The sequence below is a fragment of the Diceros bicornis genome, chromosome 3 (genome assembly GCF_020826845.1).
Source record: "Diceros bicornis minor isolate mBicDic1 chromosome 3, mDicBic1.mat.cur, whole genome shotgun sequence".
Lineage (NCBI taxonomy): Eukaryota > Metazoa > Chordata > Mammalia > Perissodactyla > Rhinocerotidae > Diceros > Diceros bicornis.
In genome coordinates this window covers 95,500,314-95,510,404 of record NC_080742.1, presented here as the reverse complement: position 1 = coordinate 95,510,404, position 10,091 = coordinate 95,500,314, and the positions used below count along the sequence as shown (strand labels likewise).

General features: G+C 44.8%; 2 non-coding genes across 2 annotated transcripts; both read left to right on the top strand.

Moving 5' to 3' along the window:
- The first annotated feature begins 7,956 nt into the window (after positions 1 to 7,956).
- On the top strand, positions 7,957 to 8,028 carry TRNAC-GCA (transfer RNA cysteine (anticodon GCA)). The gene has a single exon. It is a non-coding gene; the product is annotated as a tRNA-Cys (tRNA).
- A 1,703-nt stretch (positions 8,029 to 9,731) lies between these two features.
- TRNAC-GCA (transfer RNA cysteine (anticodon GCA)) lies at positions 9,732 to 9,803 on the top strand. Its single transcript has one exon. It is a non-coding gene; the product is annotated as a tRNA-Cys (tRNA).
- The last annotated feature ends 288 nt before the right edge of the window (positions 9,804 to 10,091 follow it).

Genomic DNA, 10,091 nt, shown 5'->3' with positions numbered 1-10,091 from the left:
ATAGCTCTCCACTTTTACTCCAGTGGCGGGGTAGCTCCTTGTCATCTGCTGGGCCCAGCCTCACAGAATCTAAATTTCCAACAAGCAGTGAAGGCCTAAGTGTTCCACGTGTGACATTCCTCATGTGTTCATTTGTACCTCCTCAGCCATCTTCATTTCCTGGAGAGGTAGAGAAAGACTGCCCTGGCTCTCCCTGTGTTTCACTGGGGCCTAATTATTACCATCCTGATTTTATTTGTTTATACCAAGCTTGCTTCAAAAAAAATATGATGTGCCACAGCTTGCAATAAAAGACACAATAAAAGTCTGCCCGATCAAACGAGTACTCAAGGCAGGGGCTGACTTATACGAGGCAGTCAAAATCCCAGAGACAGAAAGTAGGGTGGTGGGGGCCAGGGGCTGGGGGCGGGGGAGGGGGAGGTATTGATCCATGGGGACAGAGCTTCAGTTCCGGAAGATGAAAAAGTTCTAGAGATGGAGGTTGGTGACGGTTACCCAACAGGATGAATGTACTTAATGCCACTGAACTGTGCACTTAAACACAGCTAAGACGATAAATTTTATGTTATGTGTACATTACCACAATTTTAAAAATTGAAGGGAAAAAAAGAGGCAAGGACAGAACGTTTAGGCGAGGAGGTAAACAATTATTCCAGAGAGCCCAGGTTAGGAGAAGCTAAGACTCCTGAACACAAAGTGTGTCTCTGAGCTTCCTGGTAATCAAACAGAAGTGAAAACATACCAACTCATCAACTGAGTAACGTATTTTATTAGCTCTGAAAAACAGCAGGCATTCATATGACAGGTCTTTATAGAAGGAACACTGGAGAGATGATGGTGATTGCCAGAGCAGCCATGTACCGTCATGCAGGTTGTGTATTACACAACTCCACCAATTACATAGTACTCTGGAGTTGTGCACACAGTGACCTTAGATAGTGGCCACATTTTATCCCTTTTACAAGAAAAAAATGTAGAAATTGTGCTACAAGCACACATACACACACACCCGTGTGTGTGTGTGTGCCTGTACGTGTGTGGAGGGGGCAGAGCTTGCCATTTAACTATCCACTATACATTCTTCCCTCTCCCTTAGTAATAGAACCCTGATTTTATACTGAGCAGTTATGTTCCTAGCTAAAAGACCACATTTCCTGGCCTCTCTTCGGCTAGAAGAGGCAAATGAGGGATAAGAAGCAGTCATTGGACAAGACTTCTGGGAAAACTTAAGAGAAGGAGAAATATATGTGCCCTTTTTTGCCTTTACTCCTGCTTCCTCCTTAGAGCATAGAGGCACCAGCTGCCAGCTTGGACCATGAGTCAACCTTGAGCCAACCATGAGGGTGGGATCCACATTTTAAGGAGGGCTGAACAGAGAAATGAAAGGAGCCTGCGTCCCTGAAAACAGTGTGCAGTGGCCATGCCAGCCCTGGTCTGCTTGCTTCCACGCACCCTTTACAAAAGAAAGCTATATTTCTAGCTTGTTTCCACCTCAGAGGAGGCACAAATCCAGATGACTCTGAAGGCTCTCGCCCCTTCTCCATCAACAACTTATCAAGCATCTTGCTCAGTGGGTCTGAGTTAGTCATTGAAAGGAGGCTTTTCTGACAAGGCCATTTCCTTGACCAGGAAACTCCCATTGTTACAGTAAACCAGGTGCTCCCAGGGCCTTCTCAGCCCCCCTATAACAAAGCGATGCAGGGGAGAGGTCCTTCTATGGATGTGCATTCCTTGGTGCGCCCAGCTCCGCCTGGTCCAAGCTGCTCTCTCTGGGGGATTAGGAGAGCTCAAGGGACTGTGGGCATTTGGCTGCTTCCCTGCCTGCAAGATCCCCCAGGAAATTCCTTTCCTTCACGTTAGAAATGCGCAGCTGGGCCGGCCCCGTGGCTTAGCGGTTAAGTGCGTGCGCTCTGGGCCTGGCGGCCCGGGTTCGGATCCCGGGCGCGCACCGACGCACCGCTTCTCCGGCCATGCTGAGGCCGCGTCCCACATACAGCAACTAGAAGGATGTGCAACTATGACATGCAACTATCTACTGGGGCTTTGGGGGGAAAATAAATAAATAAAATCTTAGAAACGCGCGGCACTGTAGTGAGTGAGTCTGCACCTCTTAGCTCAATAGCCACTCAGTTCTTCTTGGCTAGCGGCAGCTGAATGCAGTTCCCAGCCGGCGGAGTGTGAATATTCTCCTGGTTGGAAACGCAGTTCTACAGTGGGCTTTGCACCGGTGCTGCTCAAAGTGTGGTCCACCAACTGGGGCCAGTCAGTTAACTCTTCACCAATGCTTAGAAATTCTACAACTATCTGATGTTGGCCAGCTCTGGTGTTGTGGTGGGTCTCAGAGTCCACAAGTCTGATGTACTAGTATTGAGCCATGACAGATTTTTTTTTTCCCAATGAGGAAGATTGGCCCTAAGCTAACATCCGTTGCCAATCTTCCTCTTTTTGCATGAAGAAGATCGGCCCTGAGCTAACATCTGTGCCCATCTTCCTCTATCTTGTATATGGGATGCTGCCACAGCATGGCTTGATGAGCAGTGTGTAGGTCCGTGCCCAGGATCCAAACCCGTGAACCCCGGGCTGCCGAAGTGGAGTGCTACACCACTGGGCTGGCCCCAAGCCATGACAGATTTTAAGAAAATAAAAATAAAGCTGATCCTTCACCGGGGATACCTAGAAAAGCACTGGTTTAATACACTGCTGTGGAGAGGCGTTTCTCAGCCATCTCCAGTGGGGAGCATAAGGCACTTCGGGACTTGCTTGCTGTGTCAGTCAGGGCCCTTAGGTGCCAGCAACAGAAGCTGGATTAAGCTGTAAAAGTTTGTTAAAAATATCTATCTCATGAGGTAGGAGTGGTGGAAAATGAGTCTCTAGGCTAAGCTTCCAGGAACAATGCCCCCAACCAAGACACAGAACCGGACTGATGAAGAAACCACCACTCCACTGGCCCCACCCAGCACGAGATGTCAGTCTCTGTTCCCACCAGAAACCAGCACATGCACCACATCTGTACCAAACACTCAAGCCCTGAAAACTGGATGGTGACAGCATCCTTGCAAGCAAAATGGACTCTACACCTCCCTCTTCCCTCTTCAAGCCTCATGTGGGTACATCTTATTAATGGAGCCTGGACCTAGTCCAGAAACTCAAAGCAGCCTGGAGAACAGAGTTTTCTAGCTTCTCTTTTGAGGTGCTGGTCTTGTAAGGAAAGAAATTCCCCATATGCAACAGGGGCAGTCAAAATGTTCTGCACAGTCAGAAAACATGGAAATGCTGTTTACAATCACATCAGATTTTTGAATATTTAGTGCCAAAAATAAGAATGCAAACTATTTCATTATTAATTTTTATGTTAATTACATGTTGCAATGATAATATTCTAGATACTTTGGGTTAAATAAAACATACCTTTAAAATTAGTTTCAGTAATTTCTTTTTATTTTTTAATGTGGATACCAGAAAATATAAAATTACATTTGTGGCTTGCATTCCATTTCTATTGGAAAGTGTTGCTCTAGATGAAGTGTTATCACAGAATATAAGACCTAGATGGTGTCACCGATGTGGAAAGGGTGGACTATATAATAACTGGTGCTGAGATGATTGGCTTCAAAAAAAAAAAAAATCACATAAGATCCCTACCTCACTCCATTCAAAAAAAAAAATCTAGATGGATTAAAGACCTAAATTAAACTCCAACTTTTAGAAGAATATATGAAAGAATATTGTCTTAGTCTGTCTGGGCTGCCATAACAGAATACCATAGACTGGGTGACTTATAAACAACGGAAATTTATTTCTCACAGCTCTGGAGGTTGGGAAGTCCAAGATCAAGGTCCAATACATTTGATGTCTGGTGAGGGCGACTTCCTGGTTCATAGACAGCCTCTTCTCGCTGTATCCTCATGTGGCAGAAAGGACAAGAGAGCTTTCTGGGGCCTCTTTTATAAGGACACTAATCCCATTCATGAGGGTTCCACTCTCACGACCTAATCTCCTCCCAAAGGCCCCACCTCCAAATGCCATCACGTTAGGGACTAGGTTTCAACGTGTGAATTTTGAGGGGAGACAAACATTCAGTCTATCATATATATATATATGATCCAGGGAGGGATTTCTTAAACACAACCCCAAAATCACAAAGTATGAGAGCTAAATTTGATTACATCGAAATTTAAAACATTATATGACAAAAATTCCTTAAACAAGAGACTTTGAATTTTGTAACACATATGATGGAGGATGGATTTGTACCAGAATATAAACATAAAGAAAAAGTGCTGGAGATCTGTTGTAAGACAAGGTGAATATAAGTAACACTATTGAACTGTACACTGAAAAATGGCTAAGACGGTAATTTTTATGTTATGTGTTTTTTACCACAATGAAAAAGTTTTAAATTATTTTTTAAAAATAAGAATTCTTATAGAGCAATCAGGAAAAAATAGTTAATTCAATGGAAAAATGGAAAAAGACAGGATAAGCAATTCACAGAAGAGGTTATTTTTATGACCAATAAATACATGAAAATATACTCAACTTTGCTAGAAATCAGGGAAATAAAAATTAATTAAAACAATAAAAAGGCACCATTTTCACTCTTCTCCCCAAACTTAGGATAAGTTGAAGTTTAATAAGATCAAGAGTTGGTGATGGGATTTTCATTTGTTAACAATGGGACAATGGGAGGATAATTGGTACACTCACTATGGGGAAAATTATTTTTATTATTATAAAAATAATAAAATAGATATAAAAATTATATAAAACTATAATAGTAAAATTATAAGTGTGTATGCAATCCAGGAATTTCATTTCTGGTATATACCCTTGAGAAACTCTAGCATAAGTGCATCAGGAGTGTGTACGAAGATGTTCACTGCAGCACTGTTGTTAATTTGCAAAAAACAGGAAACATTCTAAGTATGTCCATTAACAGTGGAATGGATATATAAAACTTTCAGGACTCCTATAATTTAATAAAACAAAGCAGATAAAAGGAAGTTTTGACTGGAAGCCCATCATAAAATAGGCATCAGGTACCAAAGGCAGGAGAGAGAAAGCACACCTCGAGTAAATGTCACAGTCACGTCTGATAACCAGATGACTCACCCACCGTGAGGGGTGAGAGGGTCAGGCTGTTGGAGATCAGAGAATGTTGGTGAGGAATACTTCTCTGGTGAGACTGTGGTGCGAGTGTCACTCTTCTAGAGAGAAAGAGTTGGGGGTGTTCTCCCCTCTCAAGCCTAGCAAAGGGGCTTCACGGAGTCCACTAGAGGGCCTGGTCCATGTGCCCTGGAGCTGAGGTTTGCAGAGAGGTGTGTCTGGCACAAGGCTGAGACAAGACAGCCTGCTCTGCAGGTGGAGACGAGCCTGCTGCTCTTGGGAATTGGACGGTTCTCCCAGAGTGCGTGGGAACGAAAGGCATATGTGTGTTTCCTGCAGGCCACACAGGGAGAGCCATTTGGGAGCAATGTCAAACTCTGCTCAAGAGAATGGGTCATGGACCCCAGAAGAGAGAATCTATGTGACACAGATCCCAGGAAGCCAAGGGAAAAACCCATTACCAGGTCATGGAAGCAGTCGAAAGTTCCCAGTGGTGGCCTCTGAGGAATGTCGTGGCAATGTCTGAGGAGTCATAATTTCAAACACTTGCCAGGCCCAGAGAAAGCAAACCTATCTCACTCCAGTTCTCATCAAGTAAGAACTTTCTTATTCCCCTTTTCCTCTTCTCGTTCCCTTCCTTTTCCCCACCCTAAATGCTAGGAAAGAATGCTAGGTGGGGAAAGAGAGAGGAAGGACCACATTCCACCCCTCCCTCTTCTAGGGGAGGAGAGAAGTTGGAACCAAGTCAGAGCACTGATTACTACGTGGGACTGGATATTTTAATTACTGAATTCAGACTGCAACCACGGGACTTTCTGTTACCTAAGAATGATCATTAAAGTCACTTGGGCAAGAGAAATACTTCACTGAGAAAGTTTAAAGGGACAATGAGAAGCAAAAATGAAGCTACTTTTATTATTACCTCTTGAGTCCTACATGTTCAACCTACGAGATGCAAGAGCCACACAGACAGCTCTCAAAAATATGATGTCATGTGCAAAAGAATTTAAGATGCAGAGCTATACGTTCTGCATTATGCCATTTGAGTTTTTAAACAATACACAGAATACTGAATATTGTTTATGGATACTCAAATATGAATGTAAAAGTATTAAAAATGGGACTTGTGCCTAGAATATATAAAGACTTGTCAAAATTCAACAAAAAAAATCCAAGTAGAAAATGGGCAAAAGACATGAACAGACATTTCACTGAAGAGGATATACAGATGGCAAACAAGCACTTGAAAAGATGTCAACATCATTAACCATTAGGGAAATGCAAAGTAAAACCACAATGAGAGGGTGGCCGGCCCAGTGGTATAGCGTTAAGTTCATGTGCTCTGCTTCGGCAGCCCGGGGTTCGTAGGTTCGGATCTGGGACACGGACAGACTCACTACTTGTCAAGCTGTGCTGTGGCGGCGTCCCATATAAAGTAGATGAAGATGGGCACAGATGTTAGCCCAGGGCCAATCTTCCTCAGCAAAAAGAGGAGGATTGGCAATGGATGTTAGCTCACGGCTAATCTTCCTCACACACAAAAAAACAAACAATGAGATATCATTACACACCTATCTGCATGAGTAAAATTAAAAAGGTGATAACTTTTAAATTTTATGCTGGTGAGGATACAGAAAAACTGGATCACTCATATATTGCAGGTAGGAATGTAAAATGGTACAGCCACTCTGGAAAACAGTTTGGCAAGTTCTTACAAACATAAATATACGCTTATCATGTGTGATGATTAATTTTATGTGTCAATTTCACTGGGCCACAGGGAACCCCGATATTCGGTCAAACATTACCCTGAGTGTGTCTGTGAGGGTGTTTTTGGACGAGACTAACATTGGGGGAAGCCAGTTGCCGTGTCATGAGGATACATCAGACAGCCCTGTGAAGAGGCCCACACCACAAGGAATTGAGGCCTCCTGCCAACAGCCAGTGAGGAACTGAGTCCTCTTTCCAACAGCCATGTGAAGGAGCCAGCTTAGAGTGTTTCCTCCAGCCCCAAACCTTCAGTCAAATCTTCAGATGACTGTAGCCCCAGCTGGCACCTTATCTGCAACCTCATAGAGACCCTGAACCAGAACTGCCCAGCTAAGCCACCCCCAGATCCCTAAACCTCCAAAACTGCAAGATATAATAAAGACTTATTGTTTGAAGCTGCTAAGTTTTAGGGTATTTTGTTATGCAGCAACATCTAATTATTACAGAGTTCTTCTTCCATCAATGCTGACACACCTCCCCCGGAATCTACCAAGCATCTGGACCACTTGGGGAAAGCACAGGAAGACAGCAATTTGGTGATGAGAGAGAAATCCAAAGAAACAAAGAACTTAGAAAATTGATGTTGGCATGGATGGCAGGAGACGGCTAAAGGAAAGACAGGAAGGAAAAGTGAGCAGTGAGGGCAGGATACACGAGAAAGTAAGCTAAAAGAAAATTTGAAAGTTCAAGTGCCTTAAACAGATGTGGAATTTGGAGGCGAGGTGGGAGAGGTCATCTTGGTCTGATACTGTAGGATATTTAAAAGTGATCTCAACTGAAAAGCTAAAATTGAACATTCTAGTCCTTACTCAATAAGCAGGAACTTGCCTCTGGGCTTCATCTTCTGCCTATATACCAAGCCAGGTACAGACTTCATTGTCTCAAATGGAACCTTCAGTGACCTTCCAAGCTGGTGCCAAGAAGCGATGGTCCTTTGCGGGAAAGGAGGATAGTTACGGCATAAGGGGGTGCATTTACAGTTAAACAGGACTAGCAGCCCTCTACTAAGTCAGAATGAGCAGCCTGTGTGTAAGTGGAAGTGTAAAGAAGTTTATTAATTACATATTACTAGTAGTCAGAGGGGGTGTAGCTCAGTGGTAGAGCATTTGACTGCAGATCAAGAGGTCCCTGGTTCAAATCCAGGTGCCCCCTTTGAGGGTCCTCTTTTCCTCCTTGAGCTGAACTGACAAAATCAAGTATTATAGAGACCACACTCTATAAAGGAGGAGGTCGGGTGGAGCCTGAGAAACGACCGTGGTTGGGGTCCAGTCAGGCACTCAGCATTGCCTTGAAGACCAAGGACGAGACCAAATCCATCCCCAATACCCTCTTCGAGACTCTGTCTCCCAGGGCCCCAGTAGTACCAATTTCTGCATCAGACAGAGTCCAGTCCAGAGACATAAACTGCACCACTTATTTTAACAGAGAGAATATAATATAAATAATTGTTAACCAGTGTATCAGTTTCCTAGGGCTGCTGTAACAAAGTACCACAAAATGGATGGCTTAAAACAACAGAAGTGTATTGTCTCACAGTTCTGGAGGCTTGAAGTCTGAAATCCAGGTGTCAGCATGGCCATGCCCCCTCTGAAGGCCCTAGAGGGGGTTCTTACTTGCCTATCCCTGGCTTCTGGCGTCTGGTGGCAATCCTTGGCATTCCTTGGTTTGTAGATGCATCACTCCAATCTCTGCCTCTGTCTTCACATGGCCGTCTTCTCCCTGTGTGTCTCTCTCCTCTTCTTAGAAGGACATCAGTCATATTAGATTAAGGGCCCACCCTACTCCATTGTGATCTCACCCTAACTAATTACATCTTTGATGTCCCTCCCCAAAGAAGGTGACATTCTGAGGTACTGGAGGCTAGGACTTCAACATATCTTTTGGGGGACAAAATTAACACACAACAACCAGGAATGAGAGAACTGAAAGGCAAAAAGGGAAGACTAAGTATCATGGAGGTAGTACCTGCAAGAAGCAGCTACCGTCCCAGGGCTGGGGGACCGAGCAGAAGAGGACGAACTTGTTAAATCTTACACACTTGGGCAGTATCTCTGTGGATCACAGACTCAGATCTCTAAGGAAGTGCTGGTGTCCCTGAGGAGACATGACAAAGCTGGTCCTGTGAGCACTAAACTGCAGGCAGCAATCACCATTGCTACTGGGATGGACTGTCGCTGCTGGGTGACACTGACAGGAACCTAAGCAGGCAGGAAGGAACAAGTGCTTCTTCCTGCTCCAACCTCCCAGTCTCCCTCCAAGAGCCCTATTGGCAGGACCAACCAGGAAGCCACCTGGCAAAGGATAAGCGTGGTTTACTGAGTCCCAGACCCAGCATCACAGAGCAGACCACAGTAAGGTGGACTTGAAGCTTAGAGAAATCATTTCTTCAATCATCTCTTCAGACGGCTCATCTCACCCAGCAGTTAAAGAGATGAATATATGGAGATTAGGGACAATGAGAGAGGGATCAGCCTTTATCCTAGGTTGTGGCCTTGTACAGAGAGCTCTAATCCACATCCAGTCAACATGTGCTCTATCTTTGAGGTGTTGCACGCTTGCCCAGGCCATTGGGCATTTGAGTCTCTGTTTTCAGGTCCTCAACACAAAAACCACAACACAGATGTCACTATAGATCCTTCCTGCTCCCCAGGTTACTGCCCTCATTCAGGGCCTGGAGGCAGAGAGGTTGCAGAGCTGTGGGAGAAGGGAACCTGTTGCTTCTTCTAAGGCAGGGAGATGAGTTGGCAGTAAAGCAGGTCTGGCAACTCAGCCACCCATGCTGAAGGGTCAGCAGGGCAGAAGCTCTGGGTGCGGCTGCAAGGAGAGGATGGTAATTGGACCTTACTAGTCTAGCAGGGGGTATAGCTCAGGGGTAGAGCATTTGACTGCAGATCAAGAGGTCCCCAGTTCAAATCTGGGTGCCCCCTAGCATTTTAGTCACAAAAGGTGGTAAACAAGTTCCAATTTCCTCTCCTCTCACTGAATCCAGTTTCTGAGTGGAGCAGGGAAGCTCTTCTCAGGCGATGTGTTTGTTCCACTCCTCTGATCTTCCCACTGTCCCCTCACCTGGTCCCTGTGCCCTCCAATGTGTACTTGGTCTCCTGGCTGAGGGTTAGGACTCTGTCCTTTGGAAGTAGCCAGAGGGAAACCTGAGATCACCAACAAAGGCTTCGACTGCTGGCGACTTCTCAACAGTTGCAAAGGAAGCCAGAAGA